General features: G+C 48.3%; 2 protein-coding genes across 5 annotated transcripts in view; one reads left to right on the top strand and one right to left on the bottom strand.

Annotated features, from left to right (window-relative positions):
* The window catches only part of LOC144149764 (alpha-(1,3)-fucosyltransferase C-like), a 46492-nt gene extending 29170 nt beyond the window's left edge, over positions 1–17322 (bottom strand). The window contains exon 1 of one of the 3 annotated variants that reach the window (XM_077681425.1): positions 17136–17322. The gene's annotated coding sequence lies outside the window, so the exon portion shown is untranslated. The remainder of the gene's footprint in view (positions 1–17135) is intronic. The other 2 variants (XM_077681422.1, XM_077681419.1) reach the window with 2 other exon arrangements.
* LOC144149810 (uncharacterized) overlaps positions 1–22851 on the top strand; it is a 218989-nt gene that overhangs the window by 143691 nt on the left and 52447 nt on the right. The gene's annotated exons all lie outside the window — the stretch shown is intronic.

The raw sequence follows: 22851 nt of genomic DNA, 5'->3' as shown, positions 1-22851 counted from the left end.
GCTGTCTTATGCAAACGAGCCTCTATAAAGTCGGCTTAACCTCTATACAGAAGTGAATTGGTTGAACGATAATGTGAGCAGTTTTATATGACAGTATCAAAGCACCGTGTACTCGTCTGCATTCCTGGGAATTATAAAATGCAACAAGTAGGCACTTTTGGTGTGTGGGTCGCTGCCGTGCGGTGCACTAAGGTGGCCTGCCGGCCCGTCCACATTTGTTTTTTATTACACGGGCTATTTCGTCAACCGGGCTGTGGGTGACTTCCCCGTCGGATCGGACAGGGAATGCTTGAAAACGCACCGTGAGCTAGTTAAGCACACCTATCGAGACAAATATCCCCCACCTGATGAATCCCTTAACAATATTTATTAATACACCAGCTACCAAATAATACTCCGTAAATTACCATTCACTTATCCAGGTGCTCACCAGCCTAATGCTCCCCATGTAAAGTCGACAGAGCAGATCTAGCTCATTTATTGTACGGCTGCACTGAGAACCCCCCCCCCCCCCCCCCCTTCTAGCGGTCAGCAATTATCTAATTCAGAGCAGTGGGAAAGCGCGATGTTCATCAGCGACTCGCCGATGCAAGTTTAGACCATGAAAATAGCGCTGGAGGTTGCAGGAAGGCATGGTCTTACCGCCACTCGCCGTGACCTTTCCGCCCACCATCTCTTGCCTTTTTTTTTTTTTTGAAGAAATTTAAGTTCTATTCGTCCATACATTAAGCGGGCTGATACACGAGACGCCATTGCCCTGCCAACAATGTACAGCGGGGTTAAAAAACTTGTATCTTAAAATTTCGTTTTTTTGTGTGTGTATGTATAACAGTAAAATATTACGCAAGATAATTATCAAATTATTTTATCGTTTATTTTGTGTTGATCCACGATGCTTGTATAGTCGCAGCGAGACCTGTACGCGGAAGCAGAAAGCATACGTTCCATTTTGCCTGCACGCAGCCGAGAGTAAGACATTCTGCGGGCGACCAGCAGCAACATATATGATTTCGACATCGTTGCGTATTTCTTTCCTGGAGTTGCGACCACGAATAGTCAGAGTGTTCATAGTGTCGTGATTGATCTAAGGGGTTAAAATCTGTGGACGATCACGAGGTGGACGATCACGAAGAAAAAAATGACAGCATTTCCACTCCTCCATGGATGATGGCGAGGGTGCGTAGTACGGGGACTCGAAATGGCATCCAAGTTGCACCCCGAGTGACATCTGATTTGCGCCCCGACCGCCATTCGATTTGAGCCGTGAGTTGCACCTTAATTATTCCCTAAATGAAACTGCAACTCACGGCTCAAATCGAATTTCGCTTGATTTTCGCTTGATGGTGGCGTGTGCACGCATGGACGCGGACGGACATTGGGAGGTCCTAAAGTACTCTGCACCGTTACAGGCGAGGGAGTAAGCCGTAAAAAACCAACGCATGGTCGTAGCCCAACATTCCACTTCCGGGCACCGCCGTGAACGGTTGTGTAATCATGAGCTCGCACCGAGCGGTGGTAGCGGCCGAAGCCAGCCGCGGAAACAGGAGCGAGGGAAACGAAGAACAGGACTATCAGATTATCTTGCCGACGCTGCCTACCGGACGGATTGTGTCAAACACAATTTTTCTCCACGCCGATGTAAAGGGAAGACCATACCGTGTCGAAGACTTCAGGGACGCTCTGGCCCAGCATGGTGCGCTGCCCGAAATTATTTCCTTGGGCGCGTACCAAATCAACCACGTCTGGGCAGTGACCTTCAAGAACGCCGACGCAACTAGTAAGATGCTGGCCGCTACCGAGATGGTGGTGAAGGGGCGTCGCTGCCTCGTGATTGACCCGCAGAACCAGGAGGTGAAGCTCAAGCTCCACTGGCTGTTGTACGAGGTGGCGGACGAAGACATTCGCTCCGCCTTTGCACCCTATGGCAGTGTCAGCGAGGTGACCAGAGAGCGGTGGCGTGTTGCGGGTGTCAACGAGAAAACGTCGACGACGAGGAGTGTGCTACTCAAGCTCAAGTCCGGGCTCAAGCTAGGCGACCTGCCCCACCAAAGTCGCGTCGCCGGGGAGCTAGCCCTCGTCGTGCACCATGGCAACCAGGCGGCCTATCCAGTGCCTTCGTTGTCACGGCGAAGGCCACGTCAGACGTGAGTGTAAGGTGCCGAGGTGCTCCCGGTGTAGACGGTTCGGCCACACTGACACCCACTGTGAGCGCTCGTATGCGAGCGTTGTGGGACCCGCTGGCACTGACGTGGCCACCGAGTACATCATGGACGCGGCGGAGGCGGCGGAAGCTGCCAAGGGGTCCGGGGACCTGGGGCCGGAGGAGGCGGCTGCTGGGGCAACGGAAGAGGCCATCGCGGCAGGAGGGGGTGGCGACAGCGGAACCACGGGGAGGCCTGTCGATGCGGGGGACCTGTCGAAAGACGGCGTCACCCGAACGAACGACCACCTAACGGCGGCAAGTCAGAACCACGATGCCATGGAAGTGACCGGGATTCCTGTAGCCAAGCGAGCCCACGTTGACGTTGCCGAGGGTGACGCAAACGACCTCACAGCCCAGGCCGACGAGCCGCCGATGAAGGCGACGCCAGGGCGTCGTTCGACGACGCGACTCAAGACAAATGTTTCAGAGCGCAAAACGACAAGGGTGGCGGTGACGGCGCCAACTCACCTAGACGACCCGGGGCCCAAAGGCGTCTCCTAACGGCGCACTGGACGTGAAAGGTAAGCACCATGTCCCCGGGTTCTAGTCTGTGAGTGGAAATGGAGCCTTGTCAGTCACTGAACCTTTCAACCCTAAATGTCCGAGGTCTTTCGGGTAAGCGACGGCAGAGCCATGTATATCGCCTGTTGACTGACGTGGACGTGGATGTACTAGCGGTTCAGGAGACGAAAGTGGAGGGGGATGATGATACCGGGGACATGGTGCGACGTTTCACGTCGCGGTATTTTGTATGTGTTAGCCATGCAGTTGGCCTCTCCGCCGGCTGCCTTTTGTTCGTCAAAAAACTGCCGGGTCTGGTTGTTAAACATGTCTTCTCCGGTTTATCGGGCAGGCTTGTGATTGGGGATGTGGCGTTTGCTGAAGTGCAGTGGCGATTTATCTGTTTGTATGCGCCGAATGACGCTAAAGAAAGAACTGCATTTTTCAGCAACGTACGGCCTTATCTATCGGCAGAAAAGCGACTAGTCGTGTTAGGCGACTTTAACTGCGTCTTGTCATCGCGCGATAAGGCTAGCACCAGGCCTTTTCGAGACGAGAGTACTGTACTGTTGTCTGACATAATAGATTATTTTGGATTAGTGGACGTGGGGGAATGCTTAGAAGGCGAACGTGATGTGAAATTCACGCATTTTCAGGGAGTTAGCCACGCCAGACTGATAGGTTGTATGTGACAACCGACTTGATTGGGAAATGCGAAGGGTACGCCGTAAAACCCGTATCCTTTTCGGACCACTGCTTCGTTGTGTGCAATCTTGGATTTAAAAAAACGGACCAACCCCTTTAAGTGGGAGCTATGGAAGTTAAACGACAAGTTGCTCCTGGACGGGGACTTTGTGGAAACAGTGAAGAATAAAATACGGGGAATAGAGGGGGGTAAAATCTGCGAACAGTGGGAGGAGTGCAAACAGGACGTGAAACTGAGGGCCATAGAGAGGTCCACTGTCATTAAATACAAACAAAAAATTATTGAAAAAACGCTAAGATCCAACCTAGAGAAACTGACCCGCGAAGAGTGCAAAGCGCCTGGGGTGTTCAAAGAAGATATTGCAAAAAATTAAACAGAAATTTGAAGTGCTGGACAACGAACTCTATCGGGGAGCTCTCGTGCGCGCGAGAGTAGACCAGTTAGTGGAGAGACGCCTACTAAGCGTGCGATGGGTTTAGAGCGGGCGAACGCGCGATGTAACGAGATAAGACAGATAGAGTTTGAGGGACGGGTGACGGACGATAAGCATGCAATCGTGCGGGCGTTTTTCCATTACTACAAAGGATTGTTTGCATTTCGCAGGGTTGATTTGGAAGCTTTTAAAACCGAGTTCCTCGGCGCAATGCCGAGAATCGATGAAGAAAGTAAAGAAAGGTTAGAGCAGCCCATTACGACCGCAGAAGTCGAAAGTGCCATCCATAACCTAAATCCGGGAAAGTCGCCAGGACCCGACGGGCTAAGCGCGGCTTTTTACAAAGCGTTTAAAGCCGAGCTTGCGCCACTCTTGACCGTACTGTTTAACGAGGCTCTGGAACGTAAGGCATTGCCGCTGTCATACGCACTGGCACACACGATACTAATACCTAAAACAGACAACACAGATAAGCTTAAACACGTAACAGCATATCGCCAAATCTCTTTGACGAATGTAGATTATAAGATCTTTATGCAGGTGTTAGCCCAGAGAATGCAAACAATCATCACTCAAGTGGTAGGAACACATCAGACGTGTGGCATAAAAGGGCGCACGATTTTTTCCAACACGCATAAGGCAAGGTGTGTTCTAGAATGCTGCGACGCTGCCGAAGCTCGCGTCGCTGTTCTCCAGCTCGACCTGGAGAAAGCTTTTGATTGTGTCTCTCATGAATTGTTGTTACTTATTTTGGACTATGTGAATGTAGGGACAGTCATAAAAGAAGGTGTGGCTCTGGCGTACCGGAAGTGCACCACGAGATTAATCGTTAACAAGACTCTGGGGGCCCCCATTACCTTGGAACGGTCGGTACGCCAGGGCTGCCCTCTAAGCCCACTTTTATTTTGTCTGTATATTGAAACTTTGTGTTTAAAGATAATCGAAGACGACCACGTTCGCGGGTTTCGGCTGTGTGAGGCGGAAGTGAAACTTCTCGCATATGCTGATGACATTGCTGTTTTTTGTACCACGAAGGAAAGTGTTAGAACTGCAGTAGACTGTGTTAAACGGTTTGGGGTAATTACGGGCAGCGTGGTAAACTGAGGGAAGTGCCTGGGTTTCTGGCACGGGGACTGGCCATCGACACCAGACTATTTCGCCAACGTGAGTTGGGAAACCAGCCCAGTTAAGTACCTCGGTACGCCGCTTGAATGTTACAAGGACAGCGAACCGTACTGGCGGGTCCAAACGCAGGACATACGGGAAAAGGGGGAAAAGTGGAAAGGGGCCTTTCTCTCAATGTTTGCGAAAGCGACCGTATGTAATGTATTTTTTGTTGCCAAGCTGTGGTATGTTATGCAAGTGTTACATTGCTCACGTGTGAATGTGCAAAGAATGCACCGAACATTCGCGGTGTTTATATGGTCTTCCACTTGGGAAAGGTGTAACAGGGATAACCTGTTTCGGTGGGTCAAGGAGGGCGGTCTTGGGCTGACCCATCTATTTGTCCGCCAGTTAGTGAGCATATTTCTCTTTCTGCGAGATACGAGCGACCCGTTCTTGCGGACAGTTCGTCAAGTGCGGCTGTCTCACGCGTTACCGGAATTTGTTGTGTCAAGTGTGCAAATGCAGGGGCGGATTTTGGGTTATTTTAAAGAGGTTGCAATGTCGGTAATGTTTCTATCAACTCGTTTTTCTATGCAGTACTTGAGTACAGTGTCGCGGAAAAAATTGTACAAGGATGTGTGTGATAGTCTGTTCCCGGTTCCGCGCTACGGAGCGCTGTACAGTGCAGGGCTAGGGCAGGACGTACTCAAGAGAGTGAAAAGGATGCCTGTGCCATCGGGGGTGAAGTCATTTTTCTTCCAACTTCATTCAGGGACATTAACAGTGAAAAACTGGTGAAAAGAAAAGGGATTAGAGACACCATGGGGTACAGACTGCACAATTTGCAAACAACCAGAGAACATAGAACACGTTTTCATACACTGTTGGATGGCGGTACACTTTTGGGATGTGATGCAAATAACACTACACAGACTTTCCACTTAATTCACACGGTATCCGGTATCTATGCACAGACAATGAAGAAGGGGTCCCCTACGACTTAGTGATGCTTTTGGGCCTGCATAGCATCTGGCGTGCGCGCATGGCCTGGCTCCATGGCGACGCGGACGCTCGACCGGCGCGGCAGTTACTGCGGGAAAGTGTTGCACAATTTGTTGAGGGGCAAAAAATGCCTCAGCCAGTTCCTGAGTGGTTGGATTTTGTTGAAACACTGACTGCTATTAAGTAATGAACCAATGACAAAGCCAAGTTGGAGTCACGACTGGCTGCTTTTTGTGTGTGCCTGTTGTATGTGGTGTGTTGAATGATTTGCGTTATGTCGAAGACCGGCAATAAAGAAAAAAAAAAAACGGTCGTAGCCCAATGGGCAAGACGACTGACACTGACTCTGTCTGGTATACCAGACACAACCTCGAATCCTGCTGGTGCATGTGTGATTTTTTTGTGATTGTAAATGCTATGCGCAATGACGCGGACGACATTGTATGGTCCTAAAGTACTCCGCACCTAAAATCCCCGAATGGCTCTGGCCGTGCTGTATCGAGCAACGGATGGTCGAACCATTTCGTCATGAACCGATAACCGTTATTTATTTTTTACCGGAACCGAACCGAAAACCGGAACTGAACCGGTATTTTTGCGAACTGAACCCGAACCGTTATTTTTTGAGCCCGCCGAACCCAAGTCGGAACAGAACCGAAAAAAATAAATAACGGTTACTGGTTCACACACACACACACAAACGGTTCAATCATCCATTGTTGATAACTGTTGTTTAGTGTCATTCGATGCTTTTATTTTTCACGCACCGTCAACCTCGCAATATCTTGCGCATTTTTCCCCTTCAGGTGAATTAAGACGTTAAAACACAATCTTCGTGGTCCCAACGTGGTGAAATTGCTGCGCACCAATATTGCAATGGTGAGTTGCTGCTGTTCAATCAATCATGGTGCAAGGCTGGTCAAGATAACGTCACAGCTTCGGCAGCCTGCAGGAGGTTTAAAGCACTGGTTTTGCCCTTCCCTCACTGGGACTGTGCAGGAGAAATCAGGCCGGTTGTTTTGTACAAAACAGATCTACTTCAACAGCCGTACTTACTTTATCACAGGCTCTTAATTCCGCGATGCATCAAAATAACATAGCTGTCGTTGTTTTCCTGAATATTAAAAAGGCATTTGACACAGTTTATTACCCCATCTTGCTGCAGAAATTAGAAAGCGATGGCTTTTGCAACCGTGCGAGATCAGCGAGGAGGCGCAGGCCCACATCCGCGTGGACCCCATCCCGAAAAACATGCACCCTGAGCATAACCAAGAACAGCGGCAGGCGCGGGCCAAGGCCCTCACCGAGCAACACGCCCAAGACCCCCACGCCCGATACGTAGACGCATCGGAATACCAACGGGGAGGCTTTGCGGCAGTGGTCGTTGCGGCGGCTACCGGCACCAAGACGACGGCAGCGAGCGTGCGGTGCACAGACGCCACAGACGCCGAGGAGGTTGCCATCGCTCTTGCGATCTCCGAAACCGAGTGTCGCACCGTGCTCAGCGACTCGAGGAACGCCGTGCGCAACTTTGCAAAGGGGCGAGTGTGCGCGCCGGCGGCTGCGATCATCGCCAAGCTCAAGTTCCAAGACCAAGGCAGCACCATCCGTATCAAATGGTTCCCCGCTCACGCGGGCGAGTGTGCATCTTCACCGAACCACAACGAGACGGCCCATTCGGCGGCGCGAGCGCTTACCCTCCGCTCCCCCGAGAGTGACCGTTCCGTGTGGTGGTTCAAAACCAAGGACCGAATGGCCAGTTATGGCGAAGTGACTAAGTCTTATCGCCTAGCTCGACGGGCAATGCCGCCTCCCCACCCGGCACTCAGTCGGGAGGAGGCCGTCATCCTAAGGCAGCTACAGACCGGGTCACTCCCCGCCCCGGCAGTTCTACACGTGCTTCACCCAGAACTCTATCCGAGTGGTGTGTGCAGTGTTTGCTCAGTGGGTCCGGCGGACCAATGGCACATCATGTGGGACTGTGCCAGGTTCCCGACCGAAGCTACCTCCAGGACATACCCGCCCGAACTTCAAAGTGCAGTGCAGTGTACAGACAAGGACACTCAACTATGGGCCGTCCAGCAGGCCCGGGGTGCGCTCGAAAAGCACAAGCCTCACGACCCTCCACAAACGGGCCAAACTGGGGCATTGCAGAGTAGGGCATAACCCCGGGTCGACGATTGGCCAACGTCACGACGCTTCAAACCGTCGGTTGCCGGCATTTAATAAAGTTGCTCCTATCCTATCCCTTAAATTCTTTCATAGCTATTTATCCTCGCGGATAAATGCTTATTAATGGTGTTTTGTGGACGTTAAAGAGATAACGTGCGGTGTACCAGAGGGCTCCGTTATGGGTCTCATATTGTTTTCACTTTATATAAACGATCTCCCAAAGGGTCTTCACTCCTCACAATTAATAATGCATGCAGATGATGGCGCTCTTGTTGTTTCTGGAACATCTATTCAGGTAATTCAAACCAGAATAACCAGTGAGAAAAACTTGTCTTCTTGGTTTTTTGAAAACCGCTTAAAACTTAAAGGGGCACTGACACAAAAATTTTGCATCTTGTTTTTTTTTTTTGTTGCGATAAGTAGCTAGTGACCTACTTATCACCTGTAGAGACCTCATTTGTTTCAGCGTGCGACGGTTGTTTAATTAGAGGAATTTTCAATGCGGCAGTCGCAGTTTCGGTTTCAGCGGGTGCCGCGAAACGATGGATTTTGTGTGAACATAGCTGACCACGTGACCGTCGGAGGGATATCACAGAGCAGAGCTGCCATAGCACTGTCGAATCCGCATCGCCGGCAGTTTCTGTGAATGCCCCTACGTACTGAACTCGTGAGCCGCTTTATTAAAAAGCGACCATGTACGTGACGCAGGCGCTGCGAGTGCAGATGCTACCGCGGCTAAAGAACGACGCGCGACGCTCGAGGCAGTGGGTGGCAAGACGCGCGCTGGGAGCAGCCGGCCGGTCTGCCTACAGGTCCGCCTACAGATGTGTTCGGCTTAGCACTGCGGCGGATATTCGATTGCCGCTCTCGTAAGCGGTGCAGATGTCAATTTTTAATGCAACCCGCCATCACATCATTAACTCCTTTCTCATATAAGCTGCTATGGTTGGGACTTGGGTACAATTTCGTGCAGCGGTAACAAGCTATCACTCGAGCTACCTGCGCCGGCCTGCGCCACTTCGCGGCCGTGGCCGCCGCCTGCACAGCGACCGTGCGGCTCGCTCAGTGGGCTTTTCGTGTCTCCGGCGCGTTTTCGCGTCCAATGTGAATAAAAAGTAATAAAAACAGAGTGCCTGGAATCGCTGTAGAACTTTGGTCGCGGCCAGCTGCCCGATGAGCCGACGAAATCACGGCGCCTCCGCCGCCAACGATCGGGTCGTTCGTTATTGAGAGCAGAAGCTCCGCCCTCCGATTGGAGCGGCGAGTCGTGCGAGCCGGCGAAAAACGCCGGCAGTGCGGAAGCGGCAAACACAAACTCATGACGTGTTTGGATGTTGTTTATTTACAAAATATCCACGGAATGTCGATAGCGCGTGGTCCTCTGCTGGCTGCTCGGTTGCGTTTCGCACACTTTAAAATTGATTTTAAATATGTTCTAGGCTGTATTCGCCGCTGATATTTTGCAGATGATGTATGTGTGTTCACACCAATCTATCTCCGAAGTTATCTCGCCTTAAAAATTTTGTGTCTAAGTACGTCATTTCTCACTTAGGTGCAAGACCACCAACAATTTTTTTGCACTTACTCTTGGCAGCTCGTTAATACAGCAAGTCTCGCATTTCAAATACCTGGGAGTTATTTTTGACTGTCATTTACACTGGAAAGAACAAATTAATAGCGTATCCAAGAATATAGCTTTTGGTTGCCACGCGCTCTTTAAAGAAGCCATGAAGGAAAAACAAAAGTTTGTTTTATTCGAAAGATTAGGTGTTTCATAGTACCATAAGCGCTTTCCCGGAAGCAAATGGTGCTTTATTCACTGAGAAATAAGGCAATTTAAGCCAAAATTTTAAATCTCCCGCTAAATTGCACATTTCGTGACGTCAACAATGGCGTCATACGAGCCGGTCCATGCAAGAGATACGTCGACTCCATATAGCACCCACATGCGGGAATAAAACAGGAACCAAACGGTGGCCATTTTAAAAATACTAGTAAAACCTAGTGCACCCGCAGCCCTAGTCATGGAATCGCCTGATCGGGAGAACAAAACTCCCGCCGAGAAGCTCGGGCTTGCATTTAACAACCTCACACCACTCGAACGCTCAATGCTTCTAAGTGCACGAGCGACAGGAGTTGTGGGATACGCGGATGGACCGGAAAGCGACCATTCCGCAATAGCCACAACAGACGAACGCCCAGCCGTCGGCACCGCTGCCTCGTCAGCCCCGTCGCGACGGACGAATACAGACATACGAATGTATACAGACATACGAATGTATATACATACGAATGTATATTATGTGCCGTACGAATGTACAGACATACGAATGTATACAGACATACGAATGTATATACATACGAATGCATATTATGTGCCGTATTTTTATTACGGCTAATAATAGTTCAATTTCAGTAGCAGTATCGCTTATCGGTAGCAGTATCGGCCAACCTCCTGTGAAGGGATTACGATACCAAGCAAGGTCGCGGCTGTGCGTGCTGGGACGGTTCGTTGGCCCCGAAGAGCCTCGAACCCAAAAATTCGTCTGCGCGACGGTGGCGACGGCGAGATGTTGAGTTCGGCTGGCGGTAGTTTCGTACGCATCGGCATACACGCTTGCGTGTTTATTCGGAACTTCAACCGTTTACTCCACCGTTCTTAGTGTCATAAAAGGAATGTGCAGTATGTTTGACGGGCATATAGCTCACTGTGCAAACTGGTAAGCCCTGCCTAACTTGCGTTTGCTTTTGCCGGCCTCCGCCAATCGCAGAGCATTCTCGTGTGACATCATAGGTTCTGTTGCGGGAAATGAGCTGGTGGGTCGCATGGTCATTCGCTTTTTTCCTAATTATGTAGCTTATTTGAGCGAAGTTTTTGTTAAAAGTGGTGTCAGTATGGTTCTAACGAGGCAATCTTTCGAATGAACCAAACTTGTGTTTTCTTTTCATGGCTCCTTTAAGGCGAGATATTATTTTCCGTACGATGTACGACGCTCCCTCTACTGTGCTTTCTGTCATTCACATATCAGTTCTTGTTGTAAATCTTGGGGGCAAACATATAAAACCTACCTATCACCTTTACTTCGTATGCAAAAACGAGCATTGAATGCATTGACAGCTGATTCAGGTCTTTCCAGGAACAACGTTTTCCGTGATAATTACGTACTGTCGTTTTGGTCCTTGCGCAACTACAAAATTTCGCTCGTGATCAACAATATAATAAACACCAATTCTCCCTTTCCGTTAAGCCTTTTCCCGTTACCCTCTCGTAGTACAAGGCAAGCCTCCAATTTCAATTTCAACCTTCCTAAATGTGACAATGTATATTGTGAACGCCTGATCGAGTTCAGTGGAGTCAAAATATGGAACGACCTTCCTTCCGATAGGGGTGAAAACAGCGAGAAATTTTAAAATGGCCGCTAAACAGCATTACAAGTCTAGTGAAATTTTATCTGAAACTCTCGCTATGTGAATCATCTTTTTAGTGTCATTATTTTTCTGTTGGATTTGTCGTGTCTATTTGTGAATATGTAAAATTCCAGTTATATGACATGTAATCTTGTGTACATCTCAATTTTGCTTGAGCCCTCCACGCTCTGCCGCTTAAGTGCTCGTGAATTGCTCGTGAATTCTTGTAATTTTATATTGGACCGGCCACTATCCTTTGCAGCTATCGGTCCAAACAGTTGTCTGTACATACTTCGTGTTTTATGGAATAAAGGTTTCTCATTAAAAAAAAAAAAAGAAACGGGCTATACCTGGAAAGTGGGGACGGATACTGTTCAAACAAGTGTTGGGGACTGAAGTGGTCAGTGTAGACTTTAGAATGATGTACTAATTTCCTCTAAGCTATTTCAAGCCAACATCGCAGAAGGAAGCACAAAAGCCCGTGTACAAAGTACAAAAAAAAAAAAGCGTGGCAGGAGGAGAAATCACTCCATGGAGGATAGGCGAGCGACGAAACCATCGGGGCCCGCACGCCCGCACGTTGGCCGGCAGCGTTCGCCCGTAGTATGACAGGGATTTTGACGCCGTTTTCACGTGATAACAAGCACAACATTAAGCGGATGCATGTTATGTTCTAAACGGTCTTGTGCTTGATATATTGCGTGCAAGATTTCAACGCGCTGCACGAAAACTAGGAATCGAAACATGAACTAGTGCGCATGGCGTGTATTGTGATGTTTTAGTCCATCGCCTTCGTGTAATGCTTTTAAATCCTTGCAATTATGTACCAACTCGTCTAAACAACAACTCTGCTGTTACAGGGCGGACGCCTTTAGTTTCCGTCACCCTTTGTTTGTATGCATATCACAAGTTCGATCTAGGTCGCAGATGTGCGTCGCACTAATCGTGCAAGGAACGATAACAATTCGTTGCTATAATTTTATTTTCTTCGTGCTCATGTTCTTACATAGCAAAGCAAGGGTATGAGAGCGCAGACATAACACATTTTAGTAGTGAGATGTTACGCTGGCCCACAATATGTTTTCAAAACCTACCGCTGTTGACCGTTTCTTTGCTTTGTGCATCGTGCGTTGTGCGGACGCGTTAATATATAATATGGGCTCATATTAACAAAGCTGTTTGCACCTACGACACCGCGAGGGTAGTTTATGATTTGGGGACACCTTGGCCATCACCTCACATTTCACAGACAACAGGTTTGCCCAGGCGCGCTAGTTTAGAACCAGCATTACAATTAATGATTTACGTGCGAAGAGCTTTGTGTTTCTTCCTTGCATCTCCTTGTTTCAGAGAGCCGCTTCTAGCAATGCAGAAAACTTTAGGTGACAGTAAGAAAGCAGCTCAAGCTGGTTAGCAGGTTCACATTCTGCATAGAAGTTTCAAGCGTTTAATCAGCTCCAATCTGGAGCCACAAAATTGTTTTGGCTGGTTTCTTTTTGGGCTGGTTTGGATGTTTTATTTCTTTATAAACAGTATCCAACGCTCTACTAATAGTGTGTCTTATCAAAATATTGGTTTTAGTAGGGGGCAATGCGACTACGACTGCCACGGCTCCGACCACTCGGTATTGTTTCGAACAAAAAGAAAACGTCCCGCTTAGGTAGTTTGATTGGAAACGTTTATATCGTTGCCTTCGCTGGTGGTAAAAGAGACCTAGTGGGAAACTATTACTGTTCACGCTGGCCAGCCATTGACTTGCGTGTTCTGCACGGAGCGACACAACGTACTACCGAGCGGTATACTATGAAAATGCCTTATACAGGCAGGATTTGTCAAGTAAGCGGGCGTTATAAAACGCCTAGTAAGCTCGCGTATTCTGATAAGCTCGTACCGCTAATGAGCGAACTCTACGAATTGTGGTGGTGACTAGTGAACCCGGGATATTTGCAGGCAGAAACTATGTAGCGTCACAGATCCAGCGCTTGCAGCCATACCGCCGCAGCAAGAGACGTGAGCGGATTTTGCCATATCTCTTCACTTTCGCTTGTGGGTCGAAATGTTCGTCTTGACTCTTTAGTTCTAATGTGGCGTGTAGCATCTAAGTTAAAGACGGCCGTTAAAATCTGGCGTCACCGCCACCTAACGAGGTTAAAAAGTAGAGCTACCCCCTTTGCTTACAACACGCACATGAGCGGCGGTCCGTAGAGGGAACCCCCCCCCCCCCCCCCCCCGATCCTCCTTAGGACAGCCATCTTGGATCGCTTTGCGCACCTCCTATAGGGCGTGCCCCTTGAGAATAGACAAGCGTCTTACCGACTGTACATACCGCGGCGAGTAACGCTGTGAGCGACCCCCGCCCCTGCAGGAGGTAGCCGCCAGCGTGCCGACGTCTTCAAATACCACTGCCGTAGTCAAATGAAAGGTTTCCGTATACAATCGTGAGGGGCCGTACTCCTTCGGCCGTACGCGCCCACCACCGGCCCGCCACCTTCGGGCCCTTAATGCGGGCCGAGAAATGCTCCCGAAACGGCATGATGGCCGCCCAATGCGCGAACTCCGATCGCCGCGTCGGGGCACGCGGCGGACTACCATCCCACATATAAGCAGCGATAAACTATACCAGACCTCCGAGGCTCAGCTCCGAGTATTTACATATCGAGGCGAGTGGTGTTGTGAGCGACTTCGCCTCTGCAGGAGGTGGCCGCCAGTGCGCCGAAATCAGCCCCGCTGTTCCAGGAGATTTGACAGGCGTGGAACTGGCCTTAAGTTTTTATAGGTTGTTTTGTTATTAGGATAAAGGCAGCATTCCCTCTTGGTTGACGTGATAGCAGGACCGCTACCAAAAGTACCGCAGCCCGTAGTCGGCGCTATTTCTTTGCTGCATATATTCACGCGGTTAGCTTGGGTCGCTAAACGGAAGCCCAACGTTGCCTTCCTTGAAAGAACTAGCCTTTGGTAACTCTCTCAACTCCCTCATGGCCTCAAGGTCGCTGTTTCCACCCGAAAAAAAAAAAAAAAAAACTTTCCAATTCCCTACTACACAATGTTCATAATGCCTGTAGTGACGTAACATGGTAATAATTATGACAGAGTTAGCAGTGTGCTAACTCCTGGCTAGCATTCAAGCAGTACAACAAAACACCAAGACGCACCAATAAATCTACTCATATCTCTTGGTGGTAGCGTTATGCAGTCCCCGCGACGAAATAAGGGCTGGAAGTCAATGGTACGTTTTCCTTAATATCTGGCCTAATTGTGTAAAGCTCATTGCACCAGATTCATTAGAAAAAAGCAGTATTTTGAATAAACAATATTTGTATTTGAGTTTTATGGTGACTCTAAACAAGAAAGCTTTTTTTCGCACTTTGATAATATTTCAGCTCTGAACCGGTTCGGTGCATGGTTTAACCGAACCGGAACTGAATCGGTATTCAGTTCTTTCTCTCTCTCTCTCTCTCTCTCTCTCTCTCTCTCTCTCTCTCTCTCTCTCTCTCTCTCTCTCTCTCTCTCTCTCTCTCTCTCTCACACACACACACACACACAGTGTGTGTGTGTGTGTGTGTAAGCTCACCGGTGCCTCAAGAAGCACGTCAGTTCAAACCCCTCTACACGCGTAGATGACTCGGTTCTACCAACACCGCGATGGCTGTGCTGTGAATTCACACAAACGCGCGCACGCACATTGGCAACACACTCGCACGCGAAAAGGGCCCGCGCGGGCAGGAAACAAGAGGATGGGGTGCACGAAACGCGGAGGCAGTGATAGAGGGACATAGCAACGGCTGAGAAGAGGTGTGAGCGATAAAGCGCATTTACAACTGTCCTTGAGACTTGAAGGGCTAATCAGCCGCCATCGTTAAATTTGTTATCTCCCTTACTCTCTTTGTACGTCCCACGCGCACGTGGCGATGGGTGTGAGGGTTTTTTTTTCTCTGGCTTACACCGTTCGTCCCGCTGCTTTTCTCACGCAATCTCCAGACTAGGCGTTTCTCTTTTTCTTTTTGCTCACAGATGCTCACAGTCCTGTGTTGAGCTCCTCTAGATGTCCGAGAGACGTCCCTTTTGCCACTTTTCCAGGCGATATTTCGAGTTTAGGAAGATTATACATGGAGCACATATAATCGAGTGGTTTGAGATTGTATGACACGTTCGATTTGATTGAAATTCCTAGTTACCCGAATTTGAGTTGACGAGGTATTACTGCATTTAATTTTGTCACATCTGCAGACAATCAGCCTTGTGGTTGCACTTTAGCTGCTTTTGGATGCGCTAAACGTAGATAAAGCACGCCGCGTGCCTTAAAGTGTTCTTGTTTTGCTTAAGCTGAAGCAATTTTTTTTTCTCAGATTTTACGGCTTTGAGTTGACGGTGTTTTAATGTACAAGCGCAATCAGCTGCACCGTGTACACCACTACGTAATATGTTGCCCAAAGCATGATGTCGAGCGGACTGCAATGCTTTCAGCGATTCGAAAGCTGGCAGCACCACACAACACTCTGGACCCCATCGTCTTTCCAAGCGGACATTGGATGCTGCGCAGAGACGTGTCGCGCCTTCTACTAAGCTTCCTTCAGGAGACAGAACTGGCGAACTCGTGGTGAAAGGACACTACCATTGACTAATTAGGAGGAGCTTGGGCGAAGCAATTGCCGGCATATCCAGCCAGGCTAACCCCGCCTGATCCCTCACAACCACCACCACCACCACCACCACCACCACCACACGAACCAATTAGTGATTGGCGCTGACAGAGCGCATCTTCCTTAACAGGTAGTTCAATTAGCAGTATTGATTAAATTCCAGAAAGTTGCAATTAAGCGGACCCGGCACTCAATGCACTGAACACTTAACGTATGTTTTTTCCCCACTAAACATAACATCTGACTTTGCTTCCTGCTCTTCCTGCAGAATATCTCACGCGCAACGTTCATACATTTAGCTGTACAGTAACCGCTGACTTCTGACAAAAAGGCACGAGATTCATAGCTCTTTACTGCGCTTGAAATACTATAATTTATTTTTTTTTATTTCGTTATTGTAACTTTACCCTGCAAGGTGCCCTTTCGCTCTATGTTCGTAGTCGAACTACGAGTACAATTACAAGCATTCGTTTTGTAACATTCTGCTCTAAGTGTCAACGTTATGCCTCCTCCGTGGCAAGTTTGCGCAGCCGAAGTTACGATATCATCCCACTTGGAGGAGCTCTTCACTCGCACTTGAATATTATGGCAGCAGGGATTCCCCAGAACTTTTACCGAACGAGTACTCAGTTTCAGTCTTCCTTTTTTATCCTTCAGCTGATATTTTGGGGAACCTTACCATGTAGCCCACTGCGGGAAAAAGAATGTTACAAATAGCCTCAATAAGCTGTAGCGTTGGCATCATGCTGGCTTCTGCCTTTTGGCATCAGAACCGAACAATGTCCGCACAATCCATGAAGTTTTACAACAAGGGCCAAAGAAAATCACAAAACACCCACCTCCCCCTTCCCCTTCCACCTACCCACGCGCTCAACCTCCTCCCACACACAGACAAACACACGCACACGCACACACACCCAGCGTCACAACAAAGCTTAGTGGCTCGAGGAACCATTGACATACCTGATGTTCGGACTCCCTCGTTTCATTGTCACGGCATTGTCGCGGACGCGGTGCTTGGCAAATGCTCGCCTGCTCGAGCGCGTCGGAGCGTAGAGTGGCGCTGTTGACACCAGTTGACACTCGGCTTCCGCGCCCGCTTCCTTGTCCCAAAACAAAGGCGTGTCCGCGCGCCCTCGCCGAGGCCACATGGCGCCAGCCTTTCGCCTGTCTCCTCGCCCCGGGGAGGAGGACGGGCAGCACGATAACGACACACCGGGCAACCGGTTCTGAAGGCCGCTGAAGAGGACCTCCGTTGTGTTCCCGCTTCCCGGCAGTTCGGCCGACGATCGAGGCTTGAGTAACCGAGTTTTGTCATAAGCGGAACACGGGCCGCCGGATGAGTCTGGCTCATTCCTTTTGCGGGCCTTGCGTGATTTGTATTGTATTCCGCAGCAAGGGTTGGGCATGACGCAGAGGAAACCTGTGCGGCTGTCACGATTATAGGAGTTATCTCGGGACTAGGGAAGCAGCCTGTTCGTTACATCCAAGTACAAATGCATCTCGCTAGTGTGTAAGCGGCGAAGAGATGTAGCGGTTGTCTATGAGCTGGCAAATTATGTGTGTATGCTCCGCTTGTGAATGCATGTTTAAATTCAGCCGGATGCATTTCAGTTCATCTGACATGAATCCATGGCAGAAAAAAAAAAAAAAAACTTGTAAGAGGCATTGGCTATGCGCGCATAGAAAATGGAGCGAGGCTGAATATCCAATGAGCTTGTACAACGAAGTAGGGTCGAGATTTTCGAGAAAAAGCGTTCAACAAGACGGATCGGACGGAGTCATAATATCCAACGATAAAAATGACCCGATTGTGCCCGAATGAAGCCGATCGTGCCCGTAATATCCGAAGAGGCTGAACACCCAACAAGGCCCCAAAACCAGCCGTAGCTGCTTGCCCACCAATAGTGAATATCCAACAAGACGGAAGATACAGCAATGCTTACATTACCACGCACCCTTTGTTCAGTCTTTCCCTCTCCTTATCTTTTCGGTACATGGACCTCGGGCGCATTCGCTTATTGGCCAAATCGTTGAGGGGTGGGGAGGGGGGGGGGGGTAAAAATAAACGATTTGTTACTCTTTGCTTAACGTGTTTACGTCTTCATATTGGACATTTTGTAACTGCTGCGTGTTTACGTTGCGGTTTCAAACCCGGCAAATAGGCACTGACCAGCTGTCAGACATACCTTCAACAGAGGTAAACGAGTTGCGAAAACCCATAAAATAGAGACAGGTTGCAATGGTTCGTTTTTTGACCCCGAAGTAAGCTTTTCTAGAAATGACACACGCACACGCACGCACACGCGCACTCACACAGGCGCGATCTCTAGCTCATATATGTGTAATCGTCCGCAGCACTGCGCTGCGTGCTTCATGCTCTGTAATGGTCCGTTCTTTCTCCCTGCTAGCTCAGTCTTACAGCCCTCACACTTTCGAGAACCGATAATACGGCATTTTCTTTGCTACGAGTGATCAATCGACAAGCCAGCGCATATTGCGATCAGCGACGCCAACCTCGTGTTTAAATCAACGTGCTTGTGCTGAAGATTGTGTGTGCGCGTATTACTAATATTCCCGCCCTTCAAATTTCTTTTGGCGCTCCTGATGCCTTTTTTGCAAGGGCCTTGCTCTCAACGTCCGGTAATCGTTAATGAAACAAAATTGGACTCCGTATTATTTATCATTGGAACATTAAGGAAATGTTTTTTCGCAAAACGCGGAATTAACGACAAACAGCAAACTCCGAAGAACATCCCCCAAACTTTCCCAGAAATCAACGCTGAATGCACTGACCCTTGCATAGTACAAGCGCGGTTTCTTGCCCTATATTTAACTTGCCTGAATCTGCAGTGAATATCTATTTGTATTTTTTCTCGATAAAGTTAATGAGGATGATGATGCCCAAACTGCATCGGGGCTGTGATAGGGCCCCAAGAAGATAATTCAGAGTAATTTAAACCACATTTTGCGTACAATACGTGTGAGCCGCGAATAACATGCTTTTTTTGTTAGATAAGCAGCCGTCACTACAGCAAACAAGGGTGCTCGGGCGCAGATGCATACAACAGCTTAGAAATTGCATCGACTATTGTAAATAAATTAGTGAAAAGTATATGAAATGTTACGAAATTCTTCAGTGATGTGCAGAAACAGCATTATAGTGCTGCCTGGTCCTAAAAGCCTCTTCTTTATTAAATTAACCAGTTTAGAAATCTGGGCCAGAGGCTATTACCAAGAAAGTATTACAATAACAACAATAACAAGGAAAATGTTATTGACCGGATCACAGGGAAAGTTCCCAGGGTGCAAAGTAATTCTGTCACTTGTTCAGCAACCGGCACAAGGAAGCCTTCAGTGCACCATTGCCGCCGAAACACATCTACCAAGGGAACAAAACCTGCAAAGGGACATGCGGCGAGCTCGGCAGAACCGCTCGGCGGGCAGTGTAGCGGCGAACACCCAGTGGCTTTCCTCTTACGCATGATATGTCTTCCATAGAGTTTCATACTAATATATGCCAGAGGGAAACCTGACGCCCCTGTCTAAGGGAGCGGCGCTGCAGCGAGCGTTCCGTCATGTACCGAGCAGGCCCGTTCCACTTATTCTTGGCATGGCTCATGAACAGGCTGAAAAGTTGCCTCTGGCTGCAAAAAAGCTGCACTATTACTGCAAAATATTATGCAAATTTGTTTTGTTATTATAAAATTAAAGCGTCAACAAGATTTAGTTGTCAGTGAATATTGACAAGGTTCATGCAAGATAAAAAAGAAAAAAAAAAGTTTCCCGTTTTTGTTGATTTTGGCTTCGAGACAAAAAAGAAGTCATGTGGCTAGCTAAGCCAAGTAGGCGAGGAACGTCGCTAGTTGCAATGGCGGCACCCACGACGGCCCGCGATTGCAGTGCCAGATTTCCCTCTAGTATATATTAGTATGAAACTATTATGTCTTCTTTAACAGGTAGATGTACACTTCGTTTGAATACATTTAGATTTAATGCTGCTGCGACCGGTTTCGTGCCGTATTGCTGTTTCGTTGTTCTTTCTAAACGCGCTTTCGACGACACGCCAACACCCGTGTCTGCTCGTGAATATGCGGGGGGCTGAAAGATGCCTCTCGACGAGAATTTCATAAATTCAGTGGCAATCTAGACAGCGAAGTGCGAGAACTGGAGGGAAGCCTGCAGTGAAGGAGCAAAAGCCCTTCTCTTCAGTGTGCAGCTGTGCAGTGCGTTGTTCGTGGGCTCCGTGCAGCATGGCCTACCTAGCGCTATCAAATTTCTACAAGACAAATTTACGGTCGATTCAATCGATCCACTCCGAAGCCCTTCAAGTTTTTCTTGGATTACCACGGTGTGCTTCGGCTGTTACCAGTGTTGCTGCGGCTAGAGACCGTCCCATTTTAACCTCCGTCACTGTCGACACCCTGAGAGTGAACTATAGGCATCGTGCTCGCCTGCCTTCCAATCGCCTTGCGCAGCTACCTTTTTGACAGACCCCCCTTGAATCTTCCTCTAAAGTTGCTTCTGCCTGTGCTGGAATCTTTCCGCCGTGTTTTATGCTTGTAATGAGACCATGATCTTCAAATTGGTATTTGTTGCAACTGGAGGTACGTCTTACTCTCCAGAGTATCAATAAAGCTGGAGTATTGCACCTGACCATCGACACCTCACTTTACACTTACTACAAACGTCTTACAGGGACTGGCTGCATGTACACACCTACAGGTAAGTGACATCCCTTAGGTTGGCCGGGGCTCTGGTCATCCCAACAAGGACACTCACTACAGTCGGACCTCTTTATAATGAAGTAGTATCGGAACAGCAAATTAGTTCGCTATATCCGATATTCGTTATAACAGTAGAGGTAAAAATCGGCTACAACAAACCGACAATCGGGCTCGCGCAAAAATACTTGATACAAAAATCCATTTTGAAGCTTCCAACACACTATAAACAATTTAACCCTTACCTTTCTCCCTATTGCATTTCAAGCTGAATGAGCCGGAACATGAGTACCTGAAATTACAACAAAACAAGGTCCTTTTGACAAAACAGGCCAGAGTCTTTATTTGATGAAGGATGTGATCTTAATCTGGTGGCTACTCAGCGCACTGAGCAGGATGGAGTTTTGCACAGTATCCACGAACAAAAGGGGCTTCATACTTCTGCAGTTTCGGATGCCGGAGGGTTTTTCTAAGTAGCTTGTCAGCCTCCTGGTCAACTATTTCTTCGTTATATCCGGCATCGCGCGCGGCTCACGGTTTCTGTTTCGTTATAAAAGAATAAGAGACATTGAAATAAAGCGTGACCAACCAAAGATGGTATTTAGATTGCTATAGCCGATAATTCGCTATATCACTGTTTGTTATGACCAGGTTCAACTGTATTACGTTACCAAAACCGAACATCGCAACATCGACTGCTTCGGAGCTTAGTGCCGTGGTGTACTCACTGCAGCACATAAACCGGGATTTACATCGCGAATGGGCCATCTTTTATGACCCGAAAACTACTCTGCAGTGCCTTTCGTCTGCCCTGTGCCGAGGTGTCTATGGCTCGAGGAACTCGTAACGGAAATAAGAAAATTGTTTACCTTGAGGGTGCCAATTTTGGTCCCAACGTAGAGCTTCAGTGACACACAAGCCACTGTGGCATCGTCGGCAGCGATTGCGGGCATCAAGCTGCTCGATCTGCCCACGACGCTGTGCACACCTGATGGGCGAACATCGGCTGCATAAAGAATCCGTTCTAAAATCCCGATATGTTCGGAGTATCTTGTTTAGCACGTTGGTATTAACAATTGTAACCAGTTCGTCACACAATATACGGTCATAAATAAGTTCGTAAAGAAAGGTGAGGTCAGCTCGCATTCATCGACATCGAAGAGTAGGAGAACTTTTTAGAAAAGCCGCGCCGCTGTTTGCGTCTGCTTGCACATGCGAAAACGCTGCTTAAAGATTGAGATTAACATATTTTGAACCCTCTCGATACAGTCACTGTTGGAGTGCCAGGTATCATTTCAAACAATTGATCAGAATTCGAGAAGAGGTAAGCAGACAGCCGAATACAACTACAAGAAAGAAGGAGAACCTTGAAACTCAAGGATTTGTTCAAACATTACCCAGATATGCAAGAGAGTGTCAGATAACGTGGGACGAGAAAAAGAGTACTCCCTAGTCCTGAATTTCGGCCATCATCGGCGGTACTGTACTTCCAATGTTATAAGAAGATTGCAACTGTTGCGCTTAATGACTATAAAAGGCAACTTTCATCTTCGACAGGTTCAAAATGAAATGGTTTTTGGTGCACCAACGATGGAATGACATGATGTGAGCCTGAAGAGAATACTGTCCTGAACATTTTACAACTACTATTACTACTACAAATAATAATAATCAATCAATGAACCATTTATTTGCGTGCGAGGAACAGCCTGGGGGGAGGGCTTTGTGCTGGCGCACGGAAAGAAGAACAAATGCACACAAACATGACGTACACACAGTTAATCCTGTATGTAACGAAGTTGACAAAAGTTCGCAATTTTTCGTTACATCCAAGCTTTTGTTACGTGCAGGTTTCGAGTTAAGGCTCGCGGAATTCAAGCAGAAACGAAGCCAATATGCTAGACATCAGTGAAGGTGAACTCAGCCTTCGTGAAAAACTGCATGAGTAGCGCATC

Source organism: Haemaphysalis longicornis, unplaced genomic scaffold, assembly GCF_048455015.1.
Source record: "Haemaphysalis longicornis isolate Haplotype H1 unplaced genomic scaffold, Haemaphysalis longicornis Haplotype H1 scaffold_1, whole genome shotgun sequence".
Taxonomy (NCBI): Eukaryota; Metazoa; Arthropoda; class Arachnida; order Ixodida; family Ixodidae; genus Haemaphysalis; species Haemaphysalis longicornis.
This window is presented reverse-complemented; position numbering and strand designations above follow the sequence as displayed.